The 20237-nt window shown below is 39.8% G+C and overlaps 1 long non-coding RNA gene across 12 annotated transcripts in view; it reads left to right on the top strand.

The window, feature by feature from the left end:
* Positions 1–20237, top strand: part of LOC147367752 (uncharacterized) — a 604096-nt gene that overhangs the window by 317665 nt on the left and 266194 nt on the right. For 8 of the 12 annotated variants that reach the window (XR_015132075.1, XR_015132070.1, XR_015132071.1 and 5 more), the window contains 2 exons: positions 18962–19061; positions 19338–19600. The exons of 3 other annotated variants lie outside the window; for them this stretch is intronic. This is a non-coding gene — a long non-coding RNA (uncharacterized LOC147367752). Of the gene's footprint in view, positions 1–6261; positions 7372–18961; positions 19062–19337; positions 19601–20237 lie in introns of those variants that run through there. One more of the 12 variants, XR_015132073.1, reaches the window with a different exon arrangement.

Here is a 20237-nt window from a genome sequence, read left to right as displayed (position 1 = left end):
TAGTTTGTTATGTAATATATAGAAATTAATCTGTTACTGAAAAGACAGTCAGCAATGCCCTAGCTTGCTTAAAACTTCATAATTGAATATTTAAGTTAAGAATTCCATCAGTAGGTTTTGTTCTGAATGATTGCTTTGCATACAAAGTAGATTTCCATTTTTGTTTTACCCTGTTTTATTTGTTTTTGGTTGTGCTGGGTCTCTGTTGCTGCACAGGCTTTTTTCTCTAGTTGTGGTGAATGGGGTTACTCTCCAGTTGCAGTGTGTGGGCTTCTTATTGTGGTGGCTTCTTTCATTGCAGAGTACAGGATCTAGGTCATGTGGGCTTCAGTACGTGGGCTCAATAGTTACGGCTGCCAGGCTCTAGAACACAGGCTCAATAGTTGGGATACACAGGCTTAGTTGCTCCGTGTCATGTGGGATCTTCCCTAATCAGGAATCAAGCTCATGTCTCTTGCATTGGCAGGTAGATTCTTGTCTACTGGACCCCCAGGGAAGCCTCTACTTTTTTTAAGATACAGTTTTATAAAGGTGATTGTTTTTCTGTCAAAATTCCATAGTGCTGCAGAAGCCTTCCAACCTAGAAGATCCTAGAATTCTTATGGGTAATTTTTTTGTGAGCTTACGGCCATATTACCTGATTCCATTGTCTGGCCTGTGCAAGGCCATGCATAGTGCAGCAAGAGAAGGACCTCTGCAACTGTAGTTAGAAGACACTCACTGTGTGACTTCTGGTATATCACTTCACCTCTCCAGGTCACATATTCCTCTAACAAAATGGGAAAAAGACTTAACACTCGCTGCAGGATGTGGTTTCAATGCAACACTGAAGATGAAATTACTTTGTAAACTATTTACAGTTCTATTACTTAATTATCTTCCTATTTTGTTTGTTCCATAAAATGGTAACACTCAACGTTTTAAACTTATTTCTGAGACTGAGACATAGTGTAGGGCAGACTGGCATCCCAAACCAGACCATTTGATATTTGGATGCCATTCTGCCAGGCTTTCAGGCCTTGGCCATGTGTATTGATAGAAGACCTCCTATTGGTTAAAGTAACTATTCCTACTTTGGAAGGGCTTTCCTCCTGAAATTATTTCTATAAATAGAAATTTGCTTCACTCTTTTCCATTGTTCTTAATTCTTCCTCCTCAAGTGACAATAGGGAAAAAAAATCTGTGCCCTCTTCTGCTATGATACAAGTTCAGCTTTTGAAGACAGGTGTCAGGTTCCCTCCTCCATATTTCTCTTTCCATACCTCAATTCCCTCTACTGTTCTTTGCCTGAGATGTTTTATAGATTCTTCAATGTCTGGGCCTAGCTTCTCCAGATATATGGCAGTTCGTCAACATACGTCTTAAGATCCATCACCTGAATTGTAGTGATGGGTCTACACTAAATATTAATATGGCTAACATTTATGGAGGACTTACTCTGTATTAGACACACTGTTATAAGAACTTTATGTAAATTAGCTAGTTCAGTACTCACAAGAACCCTGTGAAGAAGGAATTCTTATTATCTCCCCTGCTCCTTTTAGGGAAAAGAAAATAGAGGCATAAATGGCAATGTGCTTACCTGGGGAGTAAGTGGAGAATCTGGAATTTGACATTGGGCTACACTGTATTGTCTGGCCCTGTATGAAAAAGAACATTTGTCCCCATCTTTGGAATGATGAGAACGGGAGAATTCATTCTTCATTCACTCATCGGTCCTGTTATTGATGCACTATGTCTTATTCTATGGCACAAGCCCAAGTGGCTTCTTTCCGGATCTTGTTTTTCCCACCGTTCATCTGAAGGAATTGGACAAGGTAGTTTCTAAAACATCTTTATAGCAGTAATATTTGATAATTTCATGTCCCAGGAATTTACAGTGATGGCAACTTAAAATGTCTGGCCTAGTTCCTGCATCAAAATATATCTAAATGATTTAGACTTTCCAAAGTTAGCTGAAAGCAGTTTTCTTATCTAAAAAAAAAAAAGTCCTATTCTGATTTTGGATATTGTTTCTATATGAAGAGAGTATTTTGTAGAAAATTGGAGGGTTTCTCTGGTAGTCCAGTGGCTAAGACTCCCCATGCAGGAGCCCTGGGTTTGATCCCTGGTCAGGCAAATAGATCCTACATGCCATAACTAAGAGTTCACATGCTATAACTAAAGATTTCATATGCCACAACAAAGACTGAAGATCCTGTGTGCCACAGCTAGGACCTGGCACAGATAAATTGTTTTTTTTTTTTTAAAGAAAATTGGTCCTGGTGAAACTGGTGAGATTTATTGCAGATCTGATCTATAGTCCTCTCTATTCTTATTTTGCCCACAGGGCACTTAACATGCTGATTTGTCTTTTTGAAGTCCAGATCTGATAGTTTAGTCTGCTGACCGAACATGGTAGTTCAGTCAGGACTTCCTGGTGTTTAATGAATGGGGGCTGAACTTACTAGCATGCTATTCAAGGTCCTTGATTTATATTTGCAGTCTTTCCTTCCCTTGGGCATCTTTACCCACCATCAGCTGCTGCTTCTTTGGTTCACACTTTTCCCTCTACTTGGAATGCCCTTAACCTTATTCTCCTGTTGAAATTCTACTTGTCTTTCGTAGTCAGCACAGATAATACTTCTATTTGAAGCCTTCTGTTCTTTCTTCAGTTAGATAATTTCCCATCTCTAAACTCCTGTAGCTTTTAAATTGTGTTATCTCTCACTGCATTTACTCCAATTTAATAATTATAATAATTATTGGTATATAGACAAAATGATCTTTGTTTTTGATGAATACAAAGCTAAATAAAAGTTCAGATATAATTTCTGAATGCTAGGTTAGTTCTTAATATAATAACTGTAAGAAAATCAGTTCAGTTTGGTTCAGTCGCTCAGTCGTGTCCGACTCTTTGCGACCCCATGAATCGCAGCACACCAGGCCTCCCTGTCCATCACCAACTCCCGGAGTTCACTCAGACTCATGTCCATCGAGTCAGTGATGCCATCCAGCCATCTCATCCTCTGTCGTCCCCTTCTCCTCCTGCCCCCAATCCCTCCCAGCATCAGAGTCTTTTCCAATGAATCAACTCTTCGCATGAGGTGGCCAAAGTACTGGAGTTTCAGCTTTAGCATCATTCCTTCCAAAGAAATCCCAGGGCTGATCTCCTTCAGAATGGACTGGTTGGATCTCCTTGCAGTCCAAGGGACTCTCAAGAGTCTTCTCCAACACCACAGTTCAAAGGCATCAATTCTTCAGCATTCAGCCTTCTTCACAGTCCAACTCTCACATCCATACATGACCACAGGAAAAACCATAGCCTTGACTAGACGGACCTTTGTTGGCAAAGTGATGTCTCTGCTTTTGAATATGCTATCTAGGTTGGTCATAACTTTCCTTCCAAGGAGTAAGCGTCTTTTAATTTCATGGCTGCAATCACCATCTGCAGTGATTTTGGAGCCCCCCAAAATAAAGTCTGACACTGTTTCCACTGTTTCCCCATCTATTTCCCATGAAGTGATGGGACCAGATGCCACGATCTTCGTTTTCTGAATGTTGAGCTTTAAGCCAACTTTTCACTCTCCACTTTCACTTTCATCAAGAGGCTTTTTAATTCCTCTTCACTTTCTGCTATAAGGGTGGTGTCATCTGCATATCTGAGGTTATTGATATTTCTCCTGGCAATCTTGATTCCAGCTTGTGTTTCTTCCAGTCCAGTGTTTCTCATGATGTCCTCTGCATATAAGTTAAATAAGCAGGGTGACAGTATACAGCCTTGACGTACTCCTTTTCCTATTTGGAACCAGTCTGTAAGAAAATAAGTAACTGAAAATAAAGTCCATTTCAAGGACAGACTGAGATGTTAAAGCTATTTTAGCCATGATAAAGGAGGATCCATCCTGGAAAGTCTGCCTCAAGAAAAATGTTTGAGGTGAAATCTGACCCCACTTCTAAAATTTCTGGCCCTAAGTGTCTCATTTGTTAAGATGTATGAAAGGGTGTTTGCCCCGTTTATAATGCTCAGCAACTTTGAATACCATTCTCATACTAGGGGAATATCTTTATAAATTTTGCTTCCTCAAGGAAGAAGCCAGCATTTTCAGGACATACGCATATGACTACAAACTCTGTTAGCCAGAGCTAATCATGTGAGATTTAATTTTATTTGGAGCAATCTGAGAATCAGCTGTGGTAAGAACTCCATCTTTTTTCTTTTTTAGTGCAAGTGATGATGTGGCATCTGTTTTGGGGATCAGCAGTTGCTGATTATTTGTGTCTGGGTCCTATGGGTGGTGGTGCAAGCCATGGTGTCTATTCACAGCTAAGATACCTTTACTGGAGTACGAATATGTTGCTCCTGGCAGGTAGACTCCAAACTGGATCCCAGGCTTTCTTCAGAGGTTCTGTGTACTATTTCAGTAAATATCTTTTCTGCTTAAATTCGATGGAGGTTCTTATAGTTGCAACCAAGAACTCTGACTAATAAGGGGGACTTAATTATTACAACAGGATGTTAAATGTGATTCTTCCAGTTCCCTTGTAATTTTAGCAAAAATCCCAAAGGAGAAGAAAAACATAATAGGTACCTTTCCTAAAGCAAGGTACCAGGTATCTCTGCTGTACCATCTGAGCAACTATAGATCTGGTTCTGTTGATGTTAGCCAAGTCCCTTTCTAAGCTATATAAATTGTGGAAGCTGAATGTCCAGGAGAGTGATGGATTTCATTGGAGAGAGTTGTCTTTATCCCACGGATTTCAATCCAAATGAGAGAGCCTTTGAAGGAATCCTCTTAGGAAGTTTGATATTGTGTATCTCCTCTAGGCTGAGGGGTAAGGAAGCAGATACTTAACTCATTCCTTGTCTGTGACTCCAAAGGCCATGATTCAGTGATGCTCATATTTTCTCCACTGCCTCATTGGGGGCTACTACCAGATAAAAATGTATATGCATATATTCATAACCAAGTCATCTAGTTTGTAATCTGTATACACTGCTCACTCCCATCAGCTTTGTATAATCTTTTCATTGTCTTCTTGAAGCCCTCCATTAAAAAAAATTCCCTGTAGGTGTTACTGTAGCTAATGATCTGGAGTGAATGGATCCCAGTTCTTGCTGTAAAGATTTTGGTGCCTGATAGGAGGAAAAGTTAAACAGCTCTACCTGATAGGAGGAAAAGTTAAACAGCTTCTCCCCTGTTATCTCCCCCACCTCCCCAAAACACAGCTGTCATATTTGGAAATTTGATCATATCAGGCAAGTGTAAGTAACCATTTGTATTTGCCCTGACTTCTGGATACCCCTAACTCAGTATCTAGCACATGCTGGGTGCTTCTTTCCTAGAAAACATCCATTGTGTTTGATATCAGTTTTTATATCAGTAGCTGACAGCATTTTCAGCAGCCTAAAATGATGATTAATGCTTATGACTTTCTGGCGTCCAGTAATGTTATCCCTCACTTTCACTGAGGCTGGCAAGGACAGAGATATTGCATTTGTCTTACAAATTTGCTGGGGCAGAGCCAGAGTAAACATTGACTGAAGGTTCCATTTAAGGCCAACTCATTAGAATTTTAGCCAGTTTGCAAGAATAATCTCAATTAGCACAGCTCATTAGACTCTAATTGGACTTTAAGCCCTTCCTGTAACCTGGTAGCCTCAGTGGGGCTCCTGAGGATGTGGTCGGGGGCGGATGTCTATAGGATTGTGTACCTGTGGATGTGCCAAAGAGTTAATTTTCCCATGGCAGGGTGGAGTAATCCAAGGAAAACAAACAGGGCATCAGACTGGCTTGACAAAAACATTATGATTATAAAAGGCAATAGGACCCAAGCTTTGCGTTTAAAAAAAAAAAAAAGATTTCTTTTTCTTTCTATCTTATCATAGTCAAAAGATGCTACTGATGTTAATCTGTGCTCAAGACTGGTCAAAGAAAATGTCTTTGGAGAACAGCCACTGCTCTCTCATTCCAGGCCAGCTTTAGGTAACCTTAGGATGACTTACTCGGTATTACACCCGAGCTCTGTCCTGGCCCTAGTCCTAGCCAGTACCTATTAAGTGCCTGCAGCAGTGTCTGAGGCATCTCTTCACTCCGGAAGGTATTTGTAAAGTGTCCAACCCAACCCATGTTCCGCTTAACTCTTTGTAGATGCCGGTGTTCCCCATTCCCTTACCATCCTGGAAGTTATGAAATATTTTAAATGTGTTGATTTTGGTTGTGAAATACATCACCTCAAGACTCAGGACACCTACTATCTTTTTATGTGTTTGATTCCCAGGAGTTCATAGACTTGGACGAGAACCCGAGGTCCCACCCAGTGGAACTTCTATTTGCAGAGCATTCATTCTCAGGTGCTCATCGCCTTCATTTCCAGTAACAAGGGCTCCTCCCGTCTTCCTGTCCTCCATCCACCCCGTCTTTTGATTTCTGAAGCCGCACTGACTATGCTGAATGAAGCTCCCACACAAAGACTTCCTTGACTCTCTTCTTCAGGTGAAGAGCTCCTTTCTTCTTCAACCAGTCCTTCAGTGGTGCTGTTCTGAGATCCTTCACCATCCTGACTTACAACTCTCCTCCTCTTTGTTACTCGTTTCTAGTTACAGTGAAAGGCTTAAAACAGAGAACACCCTTTTTCCTGCACTCCACCCCCAGCACAGCATAGGATATATTTTTACCTTTCTCACCCTGCCCTTTATACTTCTGTTGATAGATAGTCAGCATGTGGTGCCTTTAGCTTTACCTTTGTCAGACCTTTGGTGCACACCAAGCATCATAGCCTACAAATGTCCATATGGTCAAAACTATAGTTTTTCCAGTGGTCATGTTTGGGTGTGAGAGTTGGATCATAAAGAAGGCTGAGTGCCAAAGAATCGATGCTTTTGAACTGTGGTGCTAGAGAAGATTCTGGAGAGAAGTCTTTCTGTAAAGATTTTGGACAGCAAGGATATCAAATATTCATTGTTTAACCCAAGTGAAATGTTTAATATTCATTTAACAATATTCATTGTTCAACCCTGAATATTCATTGATGCTGAAGCTGAAGCTCCAGTACTTTGGCTACCTGAGGCAAAGAGCTGACTCATTGGAAAAAACCCTGATTATGAGAAAGACTGAAGGCAGGAGGAGAAGGAAGTGACAGAGGATGAGATGGTTGGATGGCATCACTGACTCAATGGACATGAGTTTGAGCAGCCTCTGGGAGATAGTGAAGGACAGGGAAGCCTGGCATCCTGCAGTCCATGGGGTTGCAAAGAGTCAGACACACCTTACTGACTGAACAACAGCAATAAAGCATCATATCAACCAACCTCTCATACCCTGGCCTTTTCAATGCAGCAGCTCATTTGTGTCTATCAGTGCTGTGGTGACCCTAAGAGCAGGACTATGTGTCAACCTCACTTAACTTTGTCTTGTTGTATGTGGATGGTTGGTCTTAGTAACCCTGTCAGCATTGAGAAATAAAGACTGTCCAAAGCTGTTCCTTAAGGTGAGGTGTAGTCCCTGCCATTCACCTCTTGTAACATACTGGCTTTTACTCAGAAAGCCCAATTTATGATTTTTCTCACTCCCATTGAATTCCAGATTCTAGCCTTGTTTTCTGCTCACAGGGCAGTGTCTTAGAAGTGAAGAGAGCTTTGGAGAGGGTGAAAAATAGAGGAGATATTCTTCAACTCTTTTTCTTCCTTTGCTTTCTTTTCAGGGATTGAATAGCATCCCCTCAAGAATGCAGTCATAGTCTTTCAAACTTGAAATGACATTTTTTCTCTATTACTTATAATCTCATAGAGACTGGGGATGGGGAAGGCAGAAAGCAGTCAGCGTACCATAGAGGAGAGATCATGACATTAGGATCTAGGCTGCTTCCTGGGCACTGACCTGTGCAGTTTCGTGGGGCCCTATACTCAGAAGAGCCCTGGGTTTGGCTTAGTGCTCTGTCATTGCCATCTTGAAATTCTTAATTATTGAACAACGGATCCTACATTTTTATTTTGCATGGGGCCCAATAAATTTTGCAGCTGATTCATCTTGATTGTGGAGAAGGCAATGGCAACCCACTCCATGGGGTCGCAGGGTGTCGGACACGACTGAGCGACTTCACTTTCACTTTTCACTTTCATGCATTGGAGAAGGAAATGGCAACCCACTCCAGTGTTCCTGCCTGGAGAATCCCAGGGATGGCGGAGCCTGGTGGGCTGCCGTCTATGAGGTCACACAGAGTCGGACATGACTGAAGTGACTCAGCAGTAGCAGCATCTTGATTAGGAGTGTTTCTCTCTCCCTCCTCATCTCCAGTCTTGGCATATTGTTTCACCTTATATCTGCTGTAAGGAAAAGAATAGTTTCTATCTCTGGCAATCTATGAATCTAAAGCAGAAAAGACAGAAAAAGGGAGTGGTGGACTCTGTCAGGAAAACTCATATATATGGAATCTAGAAAGATGGTACAGACGATCATACATACAAGGCAGCAAAGGAGACTTGGATGTAAAGAACACACTTTTGGACTCGGTGGGAGAAGAAGAGGGCGGGATGTTTTGAGAGGATAGCATTGAAACATTACATTACCATATGTAAAATAGATGACCAATGTGAGTTCAAGGCATGAAGCAGGGCACCCAAAGCCAGTGCTCTGTGACAACCCAAAGGGATAGAGAGGGGAAGGGAGGTAGTTGGGGGGATTCAGGATGGAGGGGACACATGTATACCTATGGCCAGTTCATATTGATGTATGGCAAAAACCATCACAGTATTGTTAAGTAATTATCCTCCAATGAAAATAAATTAATTAACTTAAAAAAAAAGAATTACAGGTAGAACTGAAGCTTCATATAGGTCTTTTGAACTTAGTTGGTCCAGGTTTATCATTTTATATTGGAGGAAACTCAATTCTTAAAAAAGAAAATTGTCTCCTCAAGTCCCATAATCCACTGGAGTGGTGAGGATGACTCTACTCCCCAGAGGAGCCCACCAGGAAGGTAGCTAATGTAGCCATCATGGCCACTGTAGGCAAGGATATAGCCAATGAAGGATCAGGGCGAGGGAGATAAGACTGTTTCCTTCTTATTCCAGTGCCTGCCTTTGCTGCTTCTACTGTCTGAAGCATACACATATACTCCAGATAGATTTATGCAGCTTTGTGCAAAGTTCCAGTGATAAATCCAAACCACTCCAAGCCCTAGGTAGAAAATCAGTCCCAGTGCTGTAGAGAAGTATGGAGCTGCCTGCCCAGGCCAACCATGCTTCCTCTGGAGAGTCCCAGGATTGGCTTGCCCTTTGCATGCCTTAGAGGTACTTTGTCCTTCCTGACACTGTTCAGTCTTCCTCCTTCCTGTAATCCCTCTGACTTTCAACATCTCCTTTTCCAAATGTCAGTATCCCCTCCATGTCTTTCTTTTCCCATAGTTCCTCTTCCCTTATACATGTGAAGGCCACAATCCCCTCTGGTGTCATGTAAATACTCATGACTTGCAGCATCTGCCTTGAGTGCAAGCTTCTCTCTAACCAGCCTTCTTTGCTGCTTGAGTGACAAGCTGAGGCTAAGGTCAGAGGGAAGAAGAATATAGGGGTTTAGGGAGGGGCTTCTCCATAGAGGCGTGGACAACTCCCATCTCACTTTCCCCCCACCATGTTCCCCCAGTGAAGCCTTCTTTGCCTGTTAGACCAGTTTATGTTTCCAGCTATGGTTTCAGGACCTGATGCTGCCACCTCACTGCTTGCCTTTTAGTTACTATGGCATGTTCTGACCATATTCTACCTTAATGTCAGTATAAAACATCCCTGCAACACTTCTCATGAAACCAGACCCAAGAATCATAGAAAGAGATAATGGATGGAGACCCAGTGGACAGTCTCTCTCTTAGGTGTGGATAAGTATAGAGTTCCCTTTCAGTGTGTCCTGCTGCTGCTAAGTCGCTTCAGTCATGTCCGACTCTGTGCGACCCCATAGACGGCAGCCCACCAGGCTCCTCTGTCCCTGGGTGTGTCCTAAGCTTGATCATATTGTGTCTAAGGGGGATGATTCATCAATAATCTTCCTATTTTCACTATTGAAACAATTCTAACCCAAGCCAGTTTCCATTATAATGGAGAGGAATTCTCAGCCATGTTGAATGTGTTAATATTTAAGGCAGAGGTTGAAGGGGATGGAGAACATAAAGGCAGTCCTTCAGGGAACACACATCCTGATTTATGGTCCACTGCAGAGGTTACGGACAAGGGGTTCTGATTGCATCTCATGTTATTTCATCCACGTATATAAAAATTATCCTGGGCCAAACTCAGTAGTAGTTGTTGTGGGTACAGAGAGGAGTAAGACAAAGTTACTTCCCTGGGTATGTGTCTGTGGGAGCATGCATCTGTATGACTGGGTGGGGGCGTTGTGGGTTGGGTAGTCACTGTAATGCCAGGCTGAGTGAGCCTGGTTAGTCCAGTTAACTCCGTTAAAATGCAGGAAGATCCTTAAAAGAAATGCCATTTGGGCTCTAAGAGAATCTAAACGGTTGATCAGAAGAGATGGTAGAAAGTGTGTTTCAGTTAAGTAGGATAGAATAACAGAGGTCTGAAAGGCAGAAGGTATTTTGAGGCATAGGAAGTCATTGGTCTGGAGAGGATGATTTATTAGGTATTAAAGGAAGTGGAGAAAACATTCTGGAGCCAAACCAAGGAGGAAATTTACACTTTAGCTAATGGTGGAGATGTGGTCCTAGGGGAAGGGATCTTCTACTTCTTTCTCCTATCTCCAACATCCTAAGTTAAAATTCATGTCCAAGATAAGAAGGCTGAACACAGAGAAGATGAGATCCATGGTCCCCATGGGTCCTCCTTCAAAAGGCCCGACCAGCTCTCCTGCTTCCTAAGGATTTAATCCACAAATGTTTTTTTCATATCACTCTTTCAGCAAAATTTCACCTGTGTGTCAGCCAGTCTATGTATCAATACTAGATTAAACCATAACTGAATTTCTGCTGTTTCAAAGTGCTCTGTTAGATGTTGGGAAGAGATATCAAACTGAATAAGACAAGTAGCCTTGTATGCCAAGTTTATACTGTATTTTTACAGTCATTCTATGAGTTTTGTATAGATGATAAACTGAGGCTTTAAAAGGTTAAGTAGCTTGCACAGGATCATGTAGATAGTGAGTGGTAGAGCCTGAATTCGAACTCTGGAAGCTCCTGGATCTCACTTTCCTAGTCTGTTATCTGAGGAGACTATAAATACATCATAGAATAGCTGAAGATTAAATGAAATAGTGTAAGTAAAACCCTGGCGCAGTGCCTTTCACCTAGTTGTTATTTTTATTGCCATCTACAGAGGTAGTGCATGGCAGAGCTGGGAAACTGGGGTGCAGGGGTATCTAAGCTACTCCCAGGATCATGTTCTTCTTGCTGCAAGATGATGCAGCATATTTAGGTTTAGCTTCTCAACATAAAAACTGAGGGTATAAATAGACTAGAGAACCCAGTGGCTTGAAGTGATGCTGGAAAAGTGATTAGCAAAGTAGATGACTAGTCTGAAGTATGTGCCAAGCTGCCATTCTTCAGGATTTACTAAGCTCTCTCCTAGGATCAAGTCCAATTCCAGTGAAAACCTGCATCCAGCAACTGTTGGACTTGAGCTCTGATGGCCTGCCTTCAGATAAGAGCAACATGACTTTGTGCTCATGGCTTCCACAGCAGTCACCACATCCAAAAAGGCTTTGGAGCTTGGCAGATTTAGGCTTACATCCTAATTCCAACACTTGTGTGCTCTCTGATCATGGGTTAGTTACTTAATTTCCTTCAGTTTCAATTTCCTCCACTGTCAAACAGGCATACTAATACCTACTCACAGGGTTGTTGTAAGGTTAGATGAAAATTAAAATTATATACTGCACTTGGTACTCTATCTAACAGAAGCTCTCGATGAGCTTTTGCTTTAGGTAAGTTTACATCTTTTGTAAGAAGGTTGTTGATAAGTCTTGAATAACAGTCCCTCTCGTATGCATACTTTTATAAGTACTTCTTTGGAAGAGAGAGTCACTTCTCCCAGTCCAGCTCTTTCTGTGACTTTACAGAGAGGAATATACATGAAGCCAGTAGGAAGCCCAGAAGAGATTTGCCACCCCAAATTTCATGCTAAACAAGCCCACTGCACGGAAACCTGCACTTACAGAAAGATAAATCAGAACGCAGTGACTCCCTTCTTCAAGGACTTGGAAAGAGTACTTGAAATGTGTCCAAAAGTAGTTTGGGAAGGCTTTAAATATAAAATAAAGCATAAATTTTAAATTAGGATCCTGGGTAATTATTTAAAATTTATCTTCCATTTTATCGTGTTGTTTCGCAGGAAAAGATAAAAAAACAATTAAGTAAAAAATGTAAAAAGGATTAAATATTTTAGAAATTGTCTTTTCTTCAGCTTTCTAGGAGCACACAATTCAGTTTAGCACGTATACTCATTTTCCTGTATTGTTTCCTTTGAGCTGTCCATTTTTAAGTTTCTCTCATTGCACTTTCTTCTTAACTCCATTATTCCTTATTCTATTCTCTCCTTTTGTATTTTTAGGTTATGTCTTTTGAAGGCAAAATACCTAGTTCATTTGGTGAGTTAGTCAAATTATTGTTTATTCAATTATAAGAAAAAATTCAAAACCACAATACAAAAAAAAAAAAGAACCTAACAAAAGACCCAACCCGCCCTCACCACCAGCCACAACCAGCAAACTGTACATATGGACTTTCTCTCAGGCACCGAGTAGATCAGCTTCAAAGAGCTGACTGTGCTGTTCAGTTTTTGTTGGCAGTGGTGGTAAAGCCACTCGTTTTTTGTTGATAAAGTCAGCTAAGTCAGTTCCTCATTCATTTATTCCCCTCTAATTCTTAGAGTTGAGTATCCTTTCATGGTATGTCTTATTCCTAGAGTGATTGAATTTTTTCAAACAATTAAGAACTGATTTTTAATCCTAACCTTGTCACTTAGGATCTAGTCACATAGTCTGTGACTCTGTTTCCTTATCTGTAAAATGGGGTACTACTATGAGGATCAATTAGATAAGAGATGAGAGCCCTTTCAAAGGCAAAATGATGTAAACATGCGGTGATTATTATCCCTTGTTGAAATCCTACTGCAAAACTATTTTTCCAAAGATGCAATAGTTACTTTTAACAGTCCATGGACTCATTTGGGACTAGAAATATAAATACCAACTACTATTTATTTAGAGATATCCTAAGCCTTTCTTGAATAATAAATTATATATGAGGAACATTGAAAAAATTCTCACTTTACTGCATTTAAAAGCATGGTTTCTGTTGATTTCCTAAATAATTCTTAACTCCCAAATTCTTATTCTTGAATCAGTTTAGGACTACTTCCTCTGTTCTTATACGTTACAAATCTGAAATCCCAGAATTTAAAGACATGGGGCATCAGATTACCATATCTATTGTTTATATGAATTTTTAAAGAACATAAACCAAATCTGACTTAATCCACCCCAATTCAGCAAACCATTGATGAGCATTGTAGTGGATGCTACGTATCAGGAAAGGGACTGGAGAGTAAAAAGTTAAACATAGATGGTAGAGGATGATGTGTGCGTGTGCAAGGGAGCTTGCTGAAACTTTTTCCTACTAACGTCATGAGAAAACAGTAATTTAATATTTGTGCTGTAAGACTTCATGTTTTATAAGGTGCCATGCTTTACTTTTATTGTATTTTCATAGCAATCATATGATATATATTTTTTATATTATATATTAATATATATCGGAGAAGGCGATGGCACCCCACTCCAGTACTCTTGCCTGGAAAATCCCACGGATGGAGGAGTCTGGTAGGCTGCAGTCCATGGGGTCGCGAAGAGTCAGACACGACTGAGCGACTTCACTTTCACTTTTCACTTTCATGCATTGGAGAAGCAAATGGCAACCCACTCTGGTGTTCTTGCCTGGAGAATCCCAGGGACAGGGGAGCCTGGTGGGCTGCCGTCTATAGGGTCGCACAGAGTCGGACACGACTGAAGTGACTTAGCAGCAGCAGCATTAATATATATATAATGTTAATATATTATGTATATATTACATATATATTATATCATGTATAATATAATGTGCATGTATATTATATAATATAATACATATAATTACACATATAATACATATATTATATATAACATATATGTTATATATATTACATATATTATATATATACACATATATTACATATATTACATATATTATATATAACATATATGTGTATTATATATGTAATTATATGTATGTATATATTATATATAACATATATAATATATATTATAATATATTACATTTATATATTATATATTACATGTTTTTACATATATATTACATGTATTACATGTAATACATTACATGTTTTTACATATATATTTTACACATATATTACATGTGATATATTACATGTTTTTACATACATATTACATGTATATTATATATGACATATATAATATAATATATATTATTATATATTATAATATATTACATATATACACACATATATATTACATATATATATATAATATATTACATATATTATATATAACACATATATGTATTATATATGTAATTATATGTATGTATATATTATATATAACATATATAATATAATATATACATACATATAGTACATATAATAATATGTGTATTATGTATACATATGTATACATATAATTACATATATAATACATATGATATATAATATAACATATCATATGTATTATATATATTATTATATATGTGTATTATATATAATACATATATATGTATTATAGTACATGTGTAATATAATACATAGTATAATACATATGTATTATAATACATATATATAATACATATATAGATATTATATATAGAATACATATATAGATAGATAGATAGCTTCCCTGGTGGCTCAGACAGTAAAGAAACAGACCCAAGTTTGATTGCTGGGTCGGGGAATGGCAATCCACTCCGGTATTCTTGCCTGAAAAACCCCATGGACAGAGGACCCTGGTGGGCTATAGTCCATGGGGTCGCAAAGAATTGGACAGGACTGAGCAACTAATACTTTCACTTTCATATATATGGCCATACTTAACTCTTATTTTATCTTCACAGTAATCATACAAGATAAATATTCACTATTTCTCTATTAGGTGAGAACCTTGAGTTTAGCAAGGTTAAAATTTTGCTTAAGTGTGAGTCCCCAGTTACTCAATAACAGAGCCAAGATTTACACACAATAGCCTGCATCTAATTTCTGTTTTTTCTTTCTTACACCACACTGCATTCATCTTAAGAAAGATAATACATTCATCAAATAAATTATGGTCTCATTTTACTGCTTTAATTTGGCATAAATAACATCTCTTTCTCCTTGCCAAGTTCACTAGTACTCATCTGTCTATTCTCATGATATACTAGACATACTAGAGCTTTGAACTTCTTGAAAGAAACTAACTGTCTAAATTCAAGGTATTATTTTTTGCTATTACTATTAGCCAAGACAAATGAAAAGTGATGAATAGAGCATTTCTTGTCTTACCAGAACCCTTTAATTAAGGAAATTGGTTATTTTCATTCCCTGTAGCTATGTAATGATTAATGCAACACAGCACAGTTCATTCAGAATGTAAGACATATCTCACTATGACCAATCAACAAGTGTAGTTCTCTAAAGAGAAAAGAATAGAGACCAGGCTGGACCCAATGCTGACATCTGATTTCTGTAGTGAACCACCATGATGAATTTTGCAAATTATAGAGAAGCTCTTTACCTCTAGTGTTGGGATCATAAAATTATCTAGTGGAACCAGTTTTGAGTAATTTTTTTTTAATAGGTAGAAGTGAAAAAAAATCAATTTTGCCTACCAGATCAAACAGAAGATATTAAAGGGATGATAAATAGCTTATTAATACTTCATCATGCAACACCATTTCTAGTTATACAACAAAGGTGATGAATAGTTCTCAGCATAATATAGACAAAGAATTGTAATCAGTTTAGTTCAGTTCAGTCGCTCAGTCACGTCTGACTCTGCGACCCCATGAATTGCAGCACGCCAGGCCTCCCTGTCCATCACCAACTCCCGGAGTTCACTCAGACTCACCTCCATCGAGTCAGTGATGCCATCCAGCCATCTCATCCTCTGTCGTCCCCTTCTCCTCCTGCCCCCAATACCTCCCAGCATCAGAGTCTTTTCCAATGAGTCAACTCTTCACATGAGGTGGCCAAAGTACTGGAGTTTCAGCTTTAGCATCATTCCTTCCAAAGAAATCCCAGGGCTGATCTCCTTCAGAATGGACTGGTTGGATCTCCTTGCAGTCCAAGGGACTCTCAAGAGTCTTCTCCAACACCACAGTTCAAAAGCATCAATTCTTTGGCACTCAGCCTTCTTCACAGTCCAACTCTCACATCCATACATGACCACAGGAAAAACCATAGCCTTGACTAGACAGACCTTTGTTGGCAAAGTAATGTCTCTGCTTTTGAATAGCAGTTAAATAACTTTGCCTCAACTAGTAACATTTTGGCAGCTGGTGGGTGCTGTGGGTATATATCGACATATTCAATTAACTGTCTTCATTCTTTAGAGAAACTGGGATGCTACTTAGTAGCTGTGTGATCTTGGATGATTTACCCAAATTCTCAGAGATTCAGTCTCCTCTTCTGTAAAATGGAGGAAATAATATCCACATCATGAGTTTCTATGTATGAAGCATTATGTTTGATTGTAGGGTCCAACTTGAGTGAGCAGATAATAAATTGTAGTAAAAGATGCAGATGTTGATGGTGGTACTTTGGCACCATGCTTCAACCACCCTTTTGAATAGGCCAAGAAAGTATTTCTTAATCACTAGTCTTTGTTTTTTTTTTTTTTTTTTTTAGCAGCAGCAGCAGAGGTCTTTTTATTTATTTATTTTTTTTCAACTTTATAAGTTTTTTTTTTTCTCTAATTTTATTTTATTTTTAAACTTTACATAATTGTATTAGTTTTGCCAAATATCAAAATGAATCTGCCACAGGTATACATGTGTTCCCCATCCCGAACCCTCCTCCCTCCTCCCTCCCCATACCATCCCTCTGGGCCGTCCCAGTGCACCAGCCCCAAGCATCCAGCATCATGCATCGAACCTGGACTGGCAACTCGTTTCCTACATGATATTTTACATGTTTCATTGCCATTCTCCCAAATCTTCCCACCCTCTCCCTCTCCCACAGAGTCCATAAGACTGTTCTATACATCAGTGTCTCTTTTGCTGTCTCGTACACCGGGTTATTGTTACCATCTTTCTAAATTCCATATATATGCGTTAGTATACTGTATTTATGTTTTTCCTTCTGGCTTACTTCACTCTGTATAATAGGCTCCAGTTTCATCCACCTCATTAGAACTGATTCAAATGTATTCTTTTTAATGGCTGAGTAATACTCCATTGTGTATATGTACCACAGCTTTCTTATCCATTCATCTGCTGATGGACATCTAGGTTGCTTCCATGTCTTGGCTATTATAAACAGTGCTGCGATGAACATTGGGGTACACGTGTCTCTTTCCCTTCTGGTTTCCTCAGTGTGTATGCCCAGCAGTGGGGTTGCTGGATCATAAGGCAGTTCTATTTCCAGTTTTTTAAGGAATCTCCACACTGTTCTCCATAGTGGCTGTACTAGTTTGCATTCCCACCAACAGTGTAAAAGGGTTCCCTTTTCTCCACACCCTCTCCAGCATTTATTATTTGTAGACTTTTGGATCGCAGCCATTCTGACTGGTGTGAAATGGTACCTCATAGTGGTTTTGATTTGCATTTCCACGCACATATGGACACCTTATCTTCGACAAAGGAGGCAAGAATATACAATGGATTAAAGACAATCTCTTTAACAAGTGGTGCTGGGAAATCTGGTCAACCACTTGTAAAAGAATGAAACTGGACCACTTTCTAACACCATACACAAAAATAAACTCAAAATGGATTAAAGATCTAAACGTAAGACCAGAAACTATAAAACTCCTAGAGGAGAACATAGGCAAAACACTCTCCGACATACATCACAGCAGGATCCTCTATGACCCACCTCCCAGAATATTGGAAATAAAAGCAAAAATACACAAATGGGACCTAATTAACCTTAAAAGCTTCTGCACATCAAAGGAAACTATTAGCAAGGTGAAAAGACAGCCTTCAGAATGGGAGAAAATAATAGCAAATGAAGCAACCGACAAACAACTAATCTCAAAAATATACAAGCAACTCCTACAGCTCAACTCCAGAAAAATAAACGACCCAATCAAAAAATGGGCCAAAGAACTAAATAGACATTTCTCCAAAAAAGACATACAGATGGTTAATCACTAGTCTTTGAATTCCACTGTCAGGGGTTGGGTCTCAGCCAAAGCTCTGGCTCACTTTTTAGGAATTTGGTTGTGACCCACAGCATCACATCCAATCCTTTCATTCTGTCCCAAGCCTCTAGCACAGCCTCTGCTTAGAAGGAGGCAATGAGAACCCTAAAGAAAGGGTCCTATTGCACTGTCTGTTTTCTTTGGATATTTGAAGGCCAATCACTTGGTCCTTGGGATCACAGTATCTCAGGCCTCTTGTTCTTCTGGGATCCTGATGGAGTGTCTGTTGAAACTGTCCCCATCTTGGGGCTCATGACTGGGGTCGGATGAATGTCAGAGTTGTAATTAGACTTACTTCTGTGCCACTGACTTCTGATCCTCACCCCTGGGCTCAGAACTTCTGAACTCCGGACAGCATGACAGAGAGAATAATTGATGATTGTGGGTCCCTGTGGACCTTAGTAATATTGCATCAGAGTTAATGAGACTCTACTATGTCTCCAGCACTGGAGACCATGGATCTCTCCAGGCAGTATGTGCGTCTCACTCTTTGCTTTATCCCATGTCTCATCTACTGCCTCTTAAGTTGCAGCTTCTTGAATTTTCAATGAACTGAATTTTCTGACTTTGGTCTTTAGCACTGTACTCAATACTGATGATGACGAAGATGAAGATGATAACGATAATGAGAGTGATGGAAGGAGAGAGAGAGAAAATGCAGAATTAGAAGGGGACAAAGTAAGTGAAAGTCACTCAGTCATGTCCGACTCTTTGCGACCCCAATGGTCTATAGAGTCCATGGAATTCTCCAGGCCAAAATACTGGAGTGGGTAGCCTTTCCCTTCTTCAGGGGATCTTCCCAACCCTGGGATTGAACCCAGGTCTCCCATTGCAGGCAGATTCTTTACCAGCTGAGCCACAAGGGAAGCCCAAGAATACTGGGGTGGGTAGCCTATCCCTTCTCCAGTGGATCTTCCTGACCCAGGAATCGAACCCAGGTCTCCTGCATTGCAGGCAGATTCTTTACCGACCGAGCATGCTGCTGCTGCTGCTAAGTTGCTTCAGTCGTGTCCGACTCTGTGCGACCCCAGAGACAGCAGCCCACCAGGCTCCACCATCCCTGGGATTCTCCAGGCAAGAACACTGGAGTGGGTTGCCATTTCCTTCTCCAATGCATGAATGTGAAAAGTGAAAGGGAAGTCGCTCAGTCGTGTATGACTCTTCGCGACCCCATGGACTGCAGCCCACCAGACTTCTCCATCCATGGGATTTTCCAGGTAAGAGTACTGGAGTGGGGTGCCATTGCCTTCTCCACCGACCAAGCATAGCCAACATTAATTAAGTACTTTCTGTGTGCCATTGTTGTTCTTAGCAGCATACATCTATTATCTCATTCAAGCTTTCTACCAATCTTATGAAGAAGTTAGTACTGTTATTATTATCTCCACTTTAGGGATGATAAAACAGATACATAGGCATGTTAAGTGATTTATTCAAGATCACACAGTTTGTAGTTGACAGAGCTAGGAGTTGAACTCAGCAATGCGATTACAGAGCTACCCTCTTAACTATTGAGATTGCTCTTGAGACACAAAGCAGTAAAGGTATGGGGCCCTACGTGCAAAGTGAGATGTAATCCCCTTGGAAAACTGGATATTACAAACTTGACTTTGGTTGTATTATGCTTTAATTAATCAGTTAAGACAAAATTTTTATTTTTAGCAGAAACAATATATTAGTTGGTCAAAAAATCACAGAGGGTAGAATAAGATCTTGGTTAAAGTAGTCTGAGAAAGGCATAAGTCAGGATGTTTCCTAGATTCAAGAATCCAGATATAGACACACGTTACCAGGGTGGTTGGGAAGACTGAGGCTCTAAGGTTGGAATTAGCAAAGGATAGTCCACTCCCAGAT

Source organism: Bos grunniens, chromosome 8 (assembly GCF_055505025.1).
Source record: "Bos grunniens cultivar Pamir isolate PY7600 chromosome 8, Bosgru_T2T1.0, whole genome shotgun sequence".
Classification (NCBI taxonomy): Eukaryota; Metazoa; Chordata; class Mammalia; order Artiodactyla; family Bovidae; genus Bos; species Bos grunniens.
The sequence above is the reverse complement of the archived record's forward strand: the minus strand, read 5'-3'. Positions and strand labels throughout refer to the sequence as shown.